Source organism: Rattus norvegicus, chromosome 3 (genome assembly GCF_036323735.1).
Source record: "Rattus norvegicus strain BN/NHsdMcwi chromosome 3, GRCr8, whole genome shotgun sequence".
Taxonomy (NCBI): Eukaryota; Metazoa; Chordata; class Mammalia; order Rodentia; family Muridae; genus Rattus; species Rattus norvegicus.
Window position 1 is genome coordinate 12,998,992 of NC_086021.1, and position 15,711 is coordinate 13,014,702.

Consider the following 15,711-nt stretch of genomic DNA (forward strand, 5'->3'; position numbering starts at 1 on the left):
ACTGCACTATAGGAATCCGAAGCATGGAGGAGTTTACACTGAGCTGAGGAGACAATACTTGTCTTTGCTTTGTTTCTTTGGACCTTTTTCTTCAGGGCAAAAAGAGTAAAGCCATGAGCTCTGAGGGGAACAGCTGTGCCCTTCCCAACAACTGGCTTTTGTAATGAAGAAATTGATTATATAAACTCTCTGACTTCCAGGAACCACATCAAGAAGGGAAGTCCAGATGATTCTGAGAGGATCACAGCTCCTGATTACCATGTGTGGAAGGCTCAGATCAAGGCTGTTTCTTCAGCGAACCCACTCAATCCGTACCCAAGACACACCGAGCTTTCCCATTGACCACTTATTTCTTCCTTTTTTTATAGAAAGACAGAAGTCCAGCTTCCTTCTCTTTTATCTCCCTCCCAAATGGCTGTTTAGCGGGTATAAGAGGTCAATGAGTTAACCCTAGAGGTCCTCAAAGAATATCAAAGAGGTGGTTGCTGTCACCATGACACTTGTGACATCAAAGAAAAGCTCGGGCTCTCCAGGATATAAGAGATTTTTCATGCAGGGCCTAATGATGATGTCACTGAGAACCGCCATGGCCTACCTGCTGAACAGCTTTCCTTACATTGACAAGATTTGAGGGTGCCTTTTCCAGGAGTGTCTCCTGTGACACAGTGGAAACCTTTACATACTATATATCTTTAAAGCTAGAGACCTCTCTTTGCTTCATTAGTACTTACATGTTCAGAATAGAGAGTGTTGGTCAGGGGCTTGGCATGGGTAAAAAGGATCTAAGAAAATGGGGTGGAGGAGATTCTTCTGGATAATAATTCCACTCCCAGGTCCATTCCTGTGACAGACAGTTCAAGTTCCTGGGTTTTCTCTGTTTCCCAAAGTCCAATATTTTCCCTCCAGACGTTTAGTTGAATGAATATTGTATTACATTTTCTTATTGTACATTCTTTGAAAGGGGACTTTATATATATTCTAGAATGTGTACTCAAAAATTCTGTTTTCCAATTTTATTTTTTGCAATGATATTGGCAACAATGTGGGCCCAGCTAAAGCATGAATATGAAAATATAAATATTGTATACCTACTTCAAATGATACTCTCCCAAATCCTTATTTTATACAAAAATCACCAGCCATCAGTAAAGCAAAGGATAACATGGAGCCTAGAATGCGGTTCTGAATTTCTTTTAGGCTTCAAAAATTTTGTCTAGAAAGTTTTGTGGGTGTATTTGTGTCTTTATCCCTCCACTGGTGTCCTTCCAGGCTACGGGAGTTGGCCTCTTCATGTTCCATACTACCAATGTGAGTCACATCTTAGGTCACCCCATTGATTCATGGGTACCTCCCTTATCCAGGTCTCTTTCTCTTCCTGGAGGTTTCTCCCACCTCCTCATCTCTAAAATTCAAGATTTCCTTTCCTTTTCCTGACTATCGGGTCGTATCTCCTGTCCCTTCCCACGCAGGATCCATTCTCCTCTTCCTTCCTTCTCCCATCTAGTTCCTTCCCTCAATCTGCCTCCTAGACTATTTTATTCCCCATTCTATGTGAGAGTCAATCATCTGCACTTGGGCCTTTCTTCCTGTTTATCTTCTTTGTATCTATGAGCTTTGTGGAGGACGTCCTGTAGTTTATGGATAATATTACTTATAATTGAGCAATTTCAACAACCCTGCTGGATCATATTTTTATAGTAGTATGTTAACATTGAAAATTATAATTTAGTATGAGTGAATGTCAGGAGGAGCAAATTTAAGTAAAAAGCAACTTAAAACATAAATCAAAACACAGATTTTACCAGTTGACATTCTTATAATAATAATACTCTACTACCATGAGTAATTATTGTCTCACAGGTGATTTTTTAAATTATACCAAAATTTGGCAGGCAAGTGATGCTTTTACCAAATAATTATGGATAATATGACTAAGATCAAATAAGATAAATATATTGTTTTCATTTTGATATCACTTGCTGGCATTTTTCCTAAAACATGATATATAATATAGCATTAAACATTATGGTATTACTTTTAAATTTTAATATTTATTTTAACCTAACCTATAAAGTAACAGGCTGCCTTATGTTATTTTTGCAGACATTCAACCTCATCCTCGCTTCCTCAGATCTTTGTTCCCTCCTGCCCTAGGACCCTCACCACTTATACTAGTTTCTCTTCATTATTCTTACTTCTACATTCATATCCCACATGTTCAATATCTTCCATACCACACTTTTTAAAACCCTACGCTCTAATCTCTGTGACCTATACCAGTTAAATGAACTCAAACCACCCACAGCTTCTCATAAATACAAGTATATTAAAAGGAGATTCTATTATCTACATGAGAAAGAACACATGGTATTTGCCTTTCTGAGTCTTTGCTACTTACTCAGTATATTTTCTAGTTACATCTATTTTCCTGAAACCATCATAGTTTAGTTTTCCTGGGCTGAATGAAATACCATTGTGTATATTGTCACATTCTTATGTATCTACGTATCAATGAGCATTCCTTACTATTCTCAATAAAAGAGCAGTAGATTTCTTTGTGAAAAATGATGAGAAACCGAAGATAGAGAAGTCAAGATTAATTACTGACAAACTAAGAAAAAATTTCAAAAGATAAAAATTTGTGGCTATGTTAACTAGATCAGTGTATTTTAACATTAATAAAGGATGTGGTATTTATAATGTTTTAATACTAATTAAAATTGTAGAATATTCAAAACTTTAGAGAATTTTTATAAAATTGTCCATCACTAAGTGATGTTTCCACTAAATATTTAATCTTTTTATAAAATATTTTGGTTATATATACATATATATTCAAAATAAAGAACATTAAGAAGTTACTGTCATAAAATTCAATAACAACACCAAAGACCGGTTATATGAATTAACAACGGACTAGAAGTTATTGAAAACCTCTCCAGTTAAATTAAGAGACTTAGAAAAAAGATAGCATTTTAATAGAAGTGCACATGTTAAACAAGATACAATAAAATCCCGAAACTCTCCTAAGATGGTTACTATGCATTCCTATGTGCTAAGGTTTCATCAACATGGTATATAAAGAGAAGGTATATATCAGAAAAATATATTCATGTTTAACATACTAAATTTCTTCATAAAACCCAAGCAGACACTTCTCTTTTTTGTTGCTTAAAAAGTATGTACAAAGCACGGATTTTGATTATAACACTAATATTTCAAAACTATCATTAAATATGCAAAGATCTTAAAACAAAACCCAGAGTTTTCAGAGCAACCATTCAAACTTAAGAAGGAAAAGAAAACATTTTAACTACATAGATGTGCGTAATGAAGTCCCCAGCTAACCAGTAACAGACGGGTCAAATTTATTGTTCTATATATTCCATAGAATAGTCTCTCCCAGTTTATTGTTCCTTAGCATACGTTATTGCTTATCTTTCTCTGTTTCTTATCTTCTGAGAGCAGGTGGCATTGGCCTGAAATCCACCATTCTTCATTCACAATATAAAAACCCTTTAGCTAATCACAGAAAAGCCTTCAAAGTGTATTTACATAGGTTTATTTAATACAAATTCAGCTTATAGTTTAAGGAGAATAGTGATGGAAAACATCTTTTCATACATACTATTGAGGGAAGCTTGTTGTAATTTCCAAACCCAATGAGCCCATAAAGAAAACACACAATCTGGTTATTATAATTATAATCTATAAACGTGTATTGGGCAGATCTAACGTTATCATATCATATTCCCCAACCATAAACCCATTGCTACATGTGCTTTCTCCAGGCCATATGGATTGTTTCCATCATTCCTTCCTCCTCTTTTTCTTCAGTCCTCTCCCTTCCCCTATTACCCTCTTCTGCCTCTCTACGTAACCCCACCGTCAAACATCCAGGTACAACTTTCCCCTCCAGCTCTCAGTAATAGGCTCTAGCATTTACTGACAGGTTAAAATGGGAAGAAGGTTCATATATGATCACCTGAGTCCATGATAGAGGGCCAGTCGGGGGGAAACCTCCTTTGAGGAAGCAGATAAATATCAGGATAAAAATTGCATTTGCTGGGGGAAGAACAAATCTGTATAATGCTTTGCATATCTATCCAGTGGATTCTGAGAAAATGTGCAATATTCTTCCTAAAGACCCAGCTATACCACTCCTGATCTTATATCTGAAAAGACCTGCCATAATGCAAGGACGTGTACTCCATCATGTTCCTAGTGGATTTCTTCATAATGAACAGAAAATAGAATTAAGCCAGATGCCCCTCAACCAAACAATGGCTACAGACAATGTGGTTCATTTACACAATGGAATACTACACAGCTATGAAAAATAAGGGCATTGTGAAGATGTGGTCTAGTAGATGGAATGAGAATTTATTGTCCTGAATGAGGTAACTGAGACCCAAAATAACATGTACATACTCACTTAAAAGAGGGTATTAGCTATAAAGTAAAGAATTCACACACTAAGATTTACGGAACCAAAGAGGATAAACATGAAGAAAGACACAAGAAAAATGCTTGAATTTCACTCAGAAGGAGGAATAAAATAATGAGAGGAGGCAGATGGAAGGAAAGGATTGGGTGGCTGAGGGGATGGGACGGGAAATGGGGTGTGAGAATCATTTCTTGGGAGAGACGGGCAAGAGGGACAGAGGGCATGAGAATAGACTGAATCAGTGACTGTCCAGGGTGGGCGCTATCTCTATGATTATCCTACAGTCTGCGATGGGTGAGGCTGCCCTGGCGTCCATGAGGGTGACTTTAGCTGAGACTCGGTGCAGTGGGGATACAGAGACTGAAATGGTCACTTTCTGTATCCACGGAGGACCCCAGGTGGAAGGATAAGGACACAAACACACCCCCAAAATTTTGACCCAGAAATTGCCTTTTCTATAAGAGACACAAGGACAGAGATCGAAGAGGAAATGAGGGAATGTTGACAGGACACGTGACCGGATATGAGACTTATCCTATGGGCAGACGGCAAACCCTGACATTATTAATGGTCCTTTCTCATGTTTGCAGACGGGAGGGTAGCGTTATTGTCCTCTGCAGGCTCCACCGAGCAGCCAACTGACACAGAAGGACAGACACACGGACAAATATCGGATGGAGCTCAGTGAGTCTCACTGAGGAGCAGAGGGAAGGACTGAGAGAGGCAGAGGAGCACAATGGTCTTCACGTGGGGTCACTAACCAGTTGCCTGTCTCTGGATCCTGCTCTCCTACCTGGCTGCGTTTTCAGGACCTGGTGGGAGACGATGAATCTTGTCCTGCAGAGACTTGATGTGCCAGGGGAGAGGATGCACCCAGAGGGGTCCTCCACTCTCTCAGAGAAGAAGGGGGGAGGATAGGAGGAGGGACTGTAAATGGTGGGAGCCTGGAGGGGTGTGGTGACAGGGCCACATTCAGAGTGTTACCTGGTGAATAGATACAAACATTCTAGCAAGGGGCGCAAGCATGACATCACGGGGACTGTGGTGTGACATCATGGGTGTTGGGCATGACATTTTGGGGGTGGGGCATGACATCGTGGGTGTGGGGCATGACATTGTGGGGGTGGGGCATGACATCGTGGGTGTGGGGCATGACATCGTGGTGGTGGGGCATGACATCATGGGTGTGGGGTATGGCATCATGGGAGTGGGGCATGACATCATTGGTGTAGGGCATGGCATCGTGGGGCTGGGGCATGACATCATGGGAGTGGGGCATGACATCATGTGGGTGGGGAATGACATCATGGGTGTGGGGCATGGCATCATGGGAGTGGGGCATGACAACATGTGGGTGGGGAATGACATCATGGTTGTGGGGCATGACATCGTACGGTTGGGGCATGACATTATGGAGGTGGGGCATGACATCATGGGGTTGAGGAATGATATCATAGGGATGGGGGCATGGTATCATGAAGCTTCATGGAAAATAGTTAGAACTAGAAAAAAAAAAATCAGCCCGAGAGGGAGCTGAGACCTAGAGACACAAACATGGCGGCGTTTACCTATGGATCATATCGGCTGTGAGATAAATCTTATTCTATCTACAATCCACAAATGCAGAGAGGACACAGGAAAGGAGAAGGCCCGTGAGGGGGAAAGCATCGACCTCTCTGAAAGGAAAACTGGAACAGATTCTGTGGGTGAGTGAGGGCGACTGAGGACAGGAGCAGAAGGTCGGTGGGGACGATGAAGGGATAGCACGGTGCAGAGAGAACCGGCCAGAATTAGGGGACACACGGGTTAATGCAGAAACTCGATGGATGCACTGGTTAATTCATGGTGTCTAGATGGCAACCTCCGGAGGATTTAATTTGACAGAGAACGCAGAGTCCGAACCTTCAATCCTTTGAAATCGAGCAAGTGGGACCTCAGGGTGGGGATGGGGCACACTCAGTGGAGTCGGTTTCTGAGGAGGTCACATGGAGATCCCTGAACAGCAGACCGAGGCTGGGACAGAGATTATAAAGATATAGCAAATGAGGCCTTCCTGGTACCTTAAGCCTCCATCGATGTAAATGCACCCGAAAACCCTTCCCGCTCTCCAAGGTTTGTGTAGCCCTCGTTCACCCTGAGTAAAATATATGCACACAGCGCGTCCCTGAACACCTTCTAACAGAGCTGGGACACTGAAGACCTGGGACAACCCCCAACTCACTTGCAGGCAGAACAAGATTCTGTTGACCGAATAGTTCTTGGGGCCACTTCATCCTTTTGCACCTGGACACTCTAGGAAGCAGACATCAGAGATGTGTGTGTTTGTGTGTGTGTGTGTGTTTGTGTGTGTGTGTGTTTGTGTGTGTGTGTGTGTGTGAGTATCTGGCTGTCTGTGTGTCTGTGTGTGTGTATTTTTATGTGTGTGAGTGTTTGTATGTATGTGTGTCTGTCTGTGTCTCTCTGTTTGTATGTGTGTGTATGTGTGTTTATGTGTGTGTATGTGTGTGTCTCTGTGTTTATATGTGTGTATGTGTGTGTCTGTCTGTGTGTGTATTTTTATGTGTGTGAGTGTTTGTATGTGTGTGTGTCTGTGTGTGTTTCTCTGTGTGTATGTTTGTGTATGTGTGTATGTCTCTCTGTCTGTGTCTCTCTGTGTGTGTCTTTGTGTATGTGTTTGTGTGTGTCTGTGCGTTTGCATGTGTGTATGTGTGTGTGTGTGTGTGTGTGTGTGTGTGTGTGTGTGTTAGTCATGCACAAGCTAACCATCCTCACACACAGACTATATAGATTGATTTCTTTTTGGAAACTTGGCAAATCTCTATCTTGTCCTAAGAAAAGACAACCCTGGTTTGCAACTCTCTATGTGAAGCCATGACAGGTTGAGTGATTTTCATGTATGAGGAGTCTGTCCTTGTGAAAATTGCTTTCATTGATACAATAAACCTTGAAAACCACATCTCAACATTTACTTACCATAGTTTGTGATCCCTTGAGGGGATTATTCCATTATTATTATTATTATTATTATTATTATTATTATTATTATTATTATTATCATTATCATCATCATCATCATCATCACCATCTTTATTATATATTATTATTATTCCAGGATTATTCCATTATATTATTGTTTGTGCTGTTACCAGTGTGCTAATGTTAACTTGTGGCAGGAAGATTTTGCTTCATGTGGGTCCCATTGAACAGCCATGCTCCCAAGAGCAAATACATGCAAGTACAGAAAGTTCCTTGGTCTTCTACACGACATTGACACCCTCACGTAGTCCTCTGATCTATTTGAGAAACAGAATTTAGACGAGCAATGAAAAGGTTGGTGACCAGAGACCCAAGTTAGGGAGACATAAGACAGTTTTTCACAATGTTTCGGGCTTTGGGGATTGGTAGACATTACATAACCATCTTTTCATTCATAGCAGGAAAAGTCAAAATTATTAAATAATAGTAGGCAGAAAATTTTAACAACATGTGTGTGCAGGCTAATTTAAATTCCCGTATTTCATCTCTAGAACATTATATATTCTCTTTCAGGTTCCTCTTGAAATTCTTTGTAGAAGTGAAAACCGGTATGTGTTTATGTTACACATTCATAAAGCATGGCCGTTGCTCTAGTGATGGACAGAAGACACGACTGTCAAGAGACAGACTGACTTTCTTACCAAAGGAATAAAACTTCAACTTCATGGAGGCAGTTTCGGTCTTAGGTGCAGAAGTTTAAAATCCCCTGAGAAAGCTTCCTACAGCTACCATTTCATGTATATTGTAATATTCTAGGATGTGGGGTTGTTCTTTGCATTTTGTTTCAAGATCTACAAGAAAGTTTTGACTGCGTGTACTATTTGGAGATGTTGTCTTTTATCTTTTCTATCGATGGATTCTGGGTTGTAGACTCTCAGGCATTTTCTGATCCATCCCTCACAGCAGGGGCTGCAAGTGAGAAGAGTCTTCATCAGGAATAAAGGAAAGAAGACAGATAAGGTAATAGATGACTCCCTGATGTATTTATCCCTGTGAATCTGAGATGACTGTTGTCATCAACCTGTATATAAACTTTAACTTTACAACAAAGTACACTCACATGAGTTTAAACCTTTGTACTTTTCATTGTGTAAATATTTGCAATAAAGAGAGCTTTCAAAGTGATAAAGTTGTGTGATGTATGTAACTCATTTAATAGATTCTCTTGTATAACTTAAAAGAATATATAAATGGTTTCCTTTCATGTTGAATGTAATGAAGACAGTTACTCTTCTAACAATATATGTTGTAATTCTGGCCTCTATAAAATTTAATATGTTCATATCTTGCCTAAACCTCCACCACAATTACTTATGGTATACTTCCTATACTTACTTAGTGTTTTTTCCTAAATATTGACTTTAAAATGCATTTAGCAGAATAGATATTGAGGGAGATCGAGGGAGGGAGGAAACTGAATGGGAGGGAATGTAGAGAAGGGAGTGGATAGGAGGAATTAGGTAGAGTGGGTTTGGAGGAATTTGGTAGAGTGAATGCAGGGAAAAAGGAATGGAAACCACAAGTGTGGGGTGCGCATCTCTAGGAAGTGCCAGAGACCTGGGAAAGGCGAATCCCCAGGGTGTCTATTGGGGTGACTCTAGCAGTGGGGATACACATCCTTAATTGTCCACTTCTGTAGCCAGGCATGACTCCCAGTGATATGACAAGGACACAACCCACCGACAAAACCTTTAATCCAAAGTATACACAGACTACAAGACCTTCAGAGACAGAGATAGATAGAGCAGACATGGAAGGAACATCTGACCAATGGTTAGCGCAGATTGAGACGTACCCCGAGGGCAATCATTGATCCCTGACACTATTAAAGATACTCTATCGTGCTTGCAGACAGATTCCTAGCATAACTGTCCTCTGAGTGCCTCCACCCAACAGCTGAGAGAAACAAGTGAAATGATTCACCACCAAACATTAGCTGGAGCTTAGGGAGTCTTAAAAAAAAAGGTGAAGAATCGAGGCCCAGATGACATGAGGGACTCCACAGGAAGACCAATAGAGTAAACTCACGGGGACTCTTGGGGTCTGCCAAAGACTGAACCACCAACCAGAGAGTGAACGTGGACTGAACCTGAGCCCCCAGGACATAGGTAGGAAATGTGTAGCTTTGTCTTTTTACGGGTTCCCCCGAAATGGGTGTTGTCATACCTTGAAGATGGAGACCGATATTGGGATGTAAAGTGAGTAAATAAGTAAATGAATTTTAAAGAAACAGATATCCCATGTACAGATAACATGTTTTTATTGGCCACTTCTGTAGCCAGGCATGACTCCCAGTGATGTGACAAGGACAAAACCCACCCACAAAACCTTCAATCCAAAGTGAACACAGACTACAAGACCTTCAGAGACAGAGATAGATAAAGCAGACATGGAAGGATCGTCCAACCAATGGTTAGCGCAGATGGAGACCTACCCCGAGGGCAATCATTGATCCCTGACACTATTAAAGTGTACACAGCCTACAAGACCTTTAGAGACAAAGATAGATAGAGCAGACATGGAAGGAACGTCCAACCAATGGTTAGTGCAGATGGAGACCTGCCCCGAGGGCAAACACCAATCTCTGACACTATTAAAGATTCTCTATCGTGCTTGCAGACAGAATCGTAGCATAACTGTCCTCTGAGTGACTCCACCCAACAGCTGAGAGAAACAAGTGTAAAGATTCACCCCCAAACATTAGCTGGAGCTTGGGGAGTCTTAAAAAAAATAAACAAAAACAGGTGAAGAATTGAGGCCCAGATGGTATGAGGGACTCCACAGGAAGACCAATAGAGTCAACTCACAGCAACTCTTGGCGTATGTCAAAGAGTGAACCACCAACCAGAGAGTGAACTTGGACTGAACCTTAGCCCCCAGGACTTAGATAGATAATGTGTAGCTTTGTCTTTTTACGGGTTCCCCCGACAATGAGTGTTGGCCTATCCTGAAGATGGAGACTGATATTGGGATGAAAAGTGAGTAAAAAAATAAATGAATTTTAAAGACACAGATGTCCCATCTATAGACAACATGTTTTGGGAAAGCCCAATTCTAGTTTTTCGGTACCCACCTGAAGACAAAGCCTGTGGAGTGCCTATGCCCTTCAACACTGCATAATCTCCATATGGCAACCCTGGAAATCTTGTCTGATATTAAACAGATTATAGGAGAGACAAGTTGAGTATAAACACTGTTATTAAAAAGGGTTTAAACGATGAATATTTTTTTTAAATTTTTGTCTGTGGTACCAGGTTCAGTGTTCTGCATAAACACTTCAACACAGCAATTTCTTTTTTTTAAATCGCCAAACAGAATGCACCTTATATTTTCTATCTAGGTGTAATCGAGATGATGAAATACCATTCTTTGCTTTAAAAAAGAAAACTAATTGTGTTCCATTGGCTTTTTTTTGTTAATTTTTATTTTTTGTGTTTTGGGGTTCATTTAATCAATTATTTTTTCATTGAATTAATTATTTTCTTATTTTCTAGTGTAGGTAAAAATTTAGGTTGCTGGTATTTGTTTCTAATCTAAGAATTAGTGTTGTAAATAAAGTTTCCTCTTAGCACCGTCATAGTTATGTCTCACACATTTTGATAGTATGTTTCCTATCTTCTTCTTTTTTTCTTACTGTTACATAGTTTCTTTATTTCTTGACATATTTATTACTTGTGAATGTGTAATTTAATGTTTCTGGACTGGGAGACTCCTGTTGTCTCTCATTGAAGACGTCTATTTTAGTTTTGTTGTATTAGCAGAACACATCCTGAAGGGCTGGAGATGCAGGTCAGTGGACAGAGTGCTCACTTGGCTCTCACACAGCTCTGGGCTCCACCTACAGTACCTCATCAGCCTGGTGTGGTGTTACATGCCTATAGTACCATTACCAGGAGGAGAACCATGAGTTCAAAATCAGCCTCGGGTGCATAGTGTAGTTGAAGCCAGCCTGGGCTACATGAAACCTGTATACACAAATATTTCCCACAGGACATTCTTTCTTAGGCATTTGCCACACTTTGTTCTGTGGTTTCTGAGTGTCTGAAAAGTCCAGGGTACTTGAAGGAAAAGAACATCCTGGTGCTACTAGGGACTGTCAGTAAGAGACATTGGCTGGTGACGCCATCTCATCCCAGCTGGTTTTCCGCCTGCTTCTGTTGCTGATGGGCTGATGCGTGTCCACAGCTTTATTCATGATCGCCCTGCTTCCTTTTAGCTGTACCCATTCTTGCTTCCTGCTGAGGCCGTGATGGATTTAGTGACACAAAGAATTGGGGGTCTCCTTCCAGCCCACTGATTGTCTCAACAATAAGTTCTTTCTTGGTAGAAATAGTTTCTATGTTGCCTACATTGTCAGACATAAAAAGAACACTCTTCTCTGTTATATTTTGACACTGGGTTTCATTATGTAGGTAGGGCTGGCCTGAAACTCACTGTATAAACCAGGTAGGCCTTGAACTCAGAGAGATCAGCTTGCTTCTGAGTGCTGGGATTAAAGGGGCATGCCTGGCTCCTTCTTTTTTTAATTTATCTCTATGTTGTGTGTGTGTGTGTGTTTGTGTGTTTGTGTGTTTGTGTATGTGCATGTGTGTGTGTGGTTATGTGAGTGGCTGTGTGTGTTTGTGTTTGTGTGTGTGTATATGTGTGTGTGTAGGTGAGTGTGTGTGTGTTTGTGTGTGTATATGTGTGTATGTGAGTGTGTGTGTGTGTGTTTGTGTGTGTGTGTGTATGTGAGTGTGTGTGTGTGTTTGTATGTGTATGTGAGTGGGTGTGTGTGTGTTTCTGTGTCTGTATGTGTGTGTGTGTGTGTTTTGACTAAAGAGTCCATCAGATCCTCTGAACCCTGATCCTCTGCAAGAGCATCCATTATTCCTAAGCAGTGAGCCGTCTCCCCAGCCCCTTCTGCCTGCTCTAAACTCCACTTCATTGTTCATCTTGCCCAGACATGCCTTTAATTCCTACTCTTAGTGTTTGTTTTAATTCAGTGAGTTCCTTTTCGATTTTCTCTTGTTTCTTCTATTACATCACCAAGATGATGTGTAACCTTTGCTTTTGGAAGTTTCTCATTGACGACGCTTGAATCCTGGCTTTAAAATACTTGCTGACAATTCTGACAATGGTTTTCTCTTGGTGCCACCACCAGGGAACTGGTTTTTCTCCTCTGCTTTTCATTTAGGGGGATGGTCATGGTGTGACGTGACTTCCATTTTGACATCATTTGTCTAAGATGTCAGCAGTCCTGACACTGTGGGTGCAGTGGCTGTTTATCCTTCATAACCTTATGGTGGTGTTTTGGTTTTTCTGGATTTGCCTGATTGAATAAAAGGGATTATACCTCCAGTTCATACCAACAGGCATATTTTAGAGGGGTCGGGAAGAGTGGTTCTCAACCTTCCTAACGTAACCTTTTCATACAGCTCCACCAACTGTAAAATTATTTCATTGCTACTTCATAACTTTAATTTTGCTATAGTTATGAATTGTAATGTAAATGTCTGATGTACAGGATATATGATATGTGACTCCTGTGCAAGGGCCATTTGAGCTACCAAAGGAGTCTCAATCCAAGGGTTAAGAACCACTGATCTGGACTTAGTGGGATGCCCTTACCGACGTAGATGGGTTGCCCAGTGTTGCCGGGGAGGAGTCTCCATCTCTGGAAGGCAAAGGATCTTCCAAGATCAGGCTTTTTCCTGGGTCCCTCTGGAATAGTGGACACACTCTTGATGGTTACTGATGTATCAACTGACTCCAGGCAGTTTTCTTTCACTTCCTCAAAGATGAGGATTATAAAAAGGGTTCTGCTAGCCAAAAGCAGTGGCTGAAGATATCCCTAGCGATCTTTCCCTTACCTAATGGCTTCGTGTCCCCACAAGGCCAACAATAGATGTCTGAGTGCCTCCCAAGCTGCACCTTTCCAATCTACACTCTTCCTTTGTGCTGTTCCTTTCACGAAGAGCACACAGACTAACCCTGAACCCATCTTGTCTTCAGTAAGCACTAACACCTAATCCTCTCTGCCAGCTTCGCTTTCCCATATGACCCAGTTGTTCGCAATTCTGAGGCATGTTCACGCTTGTATGGACAAACAGAATGGCACCGATTGGCTAGTCTATAATGACGCAGATTCTGTATGATTCTGATTCAGAAGCCTGTAAATCCAAGATTAAGAGACCATCGGCAGAGGAAGGAGTTCTTGTGGGATGTTGTCACCACAAGAGGGATCCAATGGTCTAGGAAGACAAGAGAGGGAGCCAAACTCCCTTACATAATTGAACCTTTTTCCACAATAGCATCATTAATGGATCTTTTTTTGTAGGTCGCATCCCTCTTGACCTAATCAATTCTTCACAACTACATTCCCACTGGGGATTAATCTTCAGAAAATTACTTTTGGGCGAACACATTCAAACCAGAGATGATGGTGAATATTTGGTTATCTATAGTGGGGGTGGGCATTATTCTTCCCACGTCGTGTACCCGTAAGATCTCTAACTACCTCCTTCCCCACGGTAGCCTCACTGAATGACGTGAATTCCTGGTGATTGATGAGGTACAGACACCAAAGTTCATTGCCATATCCTGTCACCAGTATCAAGCTCGAAACAGCAAGAGCAACCTGTGGGAAGGAAAATATGAATAAACTTTACGGTATCTCTAAACTATAAACCCCAGTTTAATCAAAACATTGTTTTAGACTCAGTTCTCTTATATCAATGTGTTTTAAATGTACAAGTCAGTGGGCTTGCTTGTGACTCCTTGTACAGGTTTATACTGTACATTAGCCATCTTCATCCTCACAACTCACCTCCATTTCCACCTGCACACACACACACACACACACACACACACACACACGCACGCACGCACACACACACACTCACACACACACACACACACACACACACACACACACACACACCCTGCTGCTCCCCTTCCTCTTCCTAAATGCCCCCTTTCACTTAATATCCCTCATTAAAATCTAAATTTCACAATCGTCTGTTTGAGTCTGGCTTGTTTCACTTAACATATTGTATTTTACAGTTCCATCTATTTTTCTGAGAACAAAACGCTTTTCCTCTTACACATAGATGAAAATCACATCAATGTATATCACATTTTTTAAGCCATTCATCCAGTAATCAACAGCCAAGGTTATTCCAATGACTTGTGCATTGCACTCAGTGTGGTAATCAGAATGGATGTTCAGGGTCCTGTTTAGTTTTTATTATCAGTTTGACTCAACCTGGGAAGAAGGAGATACAGCTGAAGAATTAACTCCATCTGATTGGCCTTTGGCCACATCTGCAATGAATTTTTTTTTGATGGTTGATGTGGAAGGGTGTAGCCCACTATGGGGAGAGTCATCCCCTATGAAGGTGGCCCTGGGTTGTAGGAGAAGGAGAGAAAGCTGAGTAGGTCATGGATAGCAATCCAGTACTCAGCATTTCTAAGTTGTCTCTGCTTCCTTTCCTGCCTCTAGAGTCCTGCCTGAGTTCCTGCCCAACGTCGCTCAGTAACAGACGGGAACCTAGAAGATAGAGTTAGACAAACTCTTTCCTCCTCAAGTTGACAGCTGTGATGAGATTGTTCTTCTTGTTGCCTACTTGTTCTTCCCTTTTTTGAAAGTTGTCTCTGTTTATTGTTCTTAGAAATATGACATTACATGTTTTCTCATGGGCTCTCTGTCTCTCACCGTGTCTCTCTCTGTCTCTGTCTCTGTCTCTCACTCTGTATTTGTGTGTTTGTGTGTGTATATGTGTATGTTTGTGTGTGTTTGTGTGTGCATGTGTGTGTGTTTGTGTGTGTATTTATGTGTGTGTTTGTGTGTTTGTGTATGTAAGAATGTTTCTCTGTGTGTGTGTGTTTGTGTATGTATGAGTGTTTCTGTGTGTGTGTGTGTGTGTGTGTGTGTGTGTTTGCTTTCCAGGCTTAAAAAATCCGCAAGGCTGTACATATCAGCAGATGCCTATTGAAGGAAGATAAACGGGAGAAAAGGGTGAAAAATCATGTCATTTGAGTTATCCCCACATTGAGGTCATCCACATAGTGGACCAAAGTCACATAACGGCAGAGGAGTCATAAGAGCAGAGAGAGAGGAAAACTCAAAGTGTGAAGGAAAATGTGCTTAAAACTACAATAGAAGAGAGAAAAAGAAGACGGTGCACTTAGAAAAGTGGACAGATTTTAAAAATCTGCCATAAGTTGTTAAACTCTAAGTACATTTA